The sequence below is a fragment of the Octopus bimaculoides genome, chromosome 27 (assembly GCF_001194135.2).
Source record: "Octopus bimaculoides isolate UCB-OBI-ISO-001 chromosome 27, ASM119413v2, whole genome shotgun sequence".
Taxonomy (NCBI): domain Eukaryota; kingdom Metazoa; phylum Mollusca; class Cephalopoda; order Octopoda; family Octopodidae; genus Octopus; species Octopus bimaculoides.
In genome coordinates, this window is record NC_069007.1 from 4,388,906 (window position 1) to 4,390,600 (window position 1,695).

The 1,695-nt window shown below is 42.7% G+C and overlaps 1 protein-coding gene across 1 annotated transcript in view; it reads left to right on the forward strand.

Moving 5' to 3' along the window:
• Positions 1 to 1,695, forward strand: part of LOC106869754 (protein white) — an 18,009-nt gene that overhangs the window by 6,265 nt on the left and 10,049 nt on the right. The window lies entirely within an intron of this gene.

Genomic DNA, 1,695 nt, shown 5'->3' on the forward strand with positions numbered 1-1,695 from the left:
ATATATATATATATAATTGAAGCAATTGGAGTAAGGAATAGGGAGTACGGTTGGACATTTGTTTGTTATTCACTACAATTGTTTCGACGCAACGTAGTTCTCCAATAAAACAGGTATTAGATTATGCAACTGTTTGTTTGCATAATGAGATCTAGTTTCCTCAGGCGATATACAAATGTTGTCTCAGTTAGTTTAAAATCGCCGATTTCAAGGCCGTCTCCTCTGTTTGTAGTGACTTGAAACACGTTCTCACAGCTCGCACTATGGGTATTTCAGCCGCAACTAAATTTAAACCACTACAAACAGAGGAGATGGTATTGAAGTCGGCGATTTTAAACTAACGGAAATAACACTTGTATATCGCCTGAGGAAACACAACTAGATCTCATCATGCAAGCAAACAGTTGCATAATCAAATATCTTTACCCTTGGAGAACTGTTGCGTCGAAACAATTGTAGCGAATAACAAGAAAAAAAAATGTCCAACCGTACTACATCTTCCTGACTCTAATTTCTTCAATTTCATATTCACACACGGCGAATGGCCGGTTTAAGCTTGGAAGTATATAATAATACTACCAATACTATTGGGTAATTCTGAAGGTGGACGAGCTCTAACGCGTTCCTAACGGAATACAACATAACTAAATACACGTACACACAGACATGCACACGCGTACGCATACACACATGAATGCACATATACCTCCACACACACAGCCCCACGCACATATACACATATACACACTGCATACACACACACGCATGCACACACAGATGAAAGCACATATACCGCCACACACACAACACACACATACATACACATATACATATACAGAGAAAGAGAGAGAGAGAGAGTGGGACGCTCACACACACACATACCCACACATACACATACCCATACACATGTCCACATACACACACACACACATACATTCCCACTCCGTTTACGTACATATGCCAACACACACACACGTCAACACCCACCTGTTCACACACCTGTGAGACTGCCACTCAAACACCCCGACTACTACCGACCATATCATCTACGCACGTGTGCAAAACACACGCAACTACCCACACATAAACCTGTCACTACTACCACATTAACAGGCACACACATTTCACTCACATAAACACATGTAGACAGTGATAATCACACACACACGCACACACAAACGCTACCACGTAACACGCTACCGCGTAACACGCTACCGCGTAACACGCTACCACGTAACACGCTACCACGTAACACGCTACCACGTAACACGCTACCGCGTAACACGCTACCACGCACCCAAACGCACTAAGTTACTGCCACACAAACACACTACCATACACACACAGTATCACACACATGCCACTACCACTACACGCGCACACACCCACACATACACACAGATACTAGCCATTCTTCACAGTCTCCTGTCCCAGAAAGTATTTTCTCTTTGTCCATCTACTTCCGGTCACTCCAAAATGAAACTACCCGTGGACTGTTGGCAATTTTTTTCCTCCTTGCTTTTGTTTTGTACTTTTCTATCTCTCCAGTTTCAGAAGAAGAGCTTTGCTCAAGACATAAAACAACCACTGTCTTCCCTTCTCTGAGTGTCTTATTAATACTTTGCATGTACCACGTCCTCACGTTGTTGTTTTTTCTTGTCTTTTTCCCGTTTTTTATAACGCGTACGCACACAC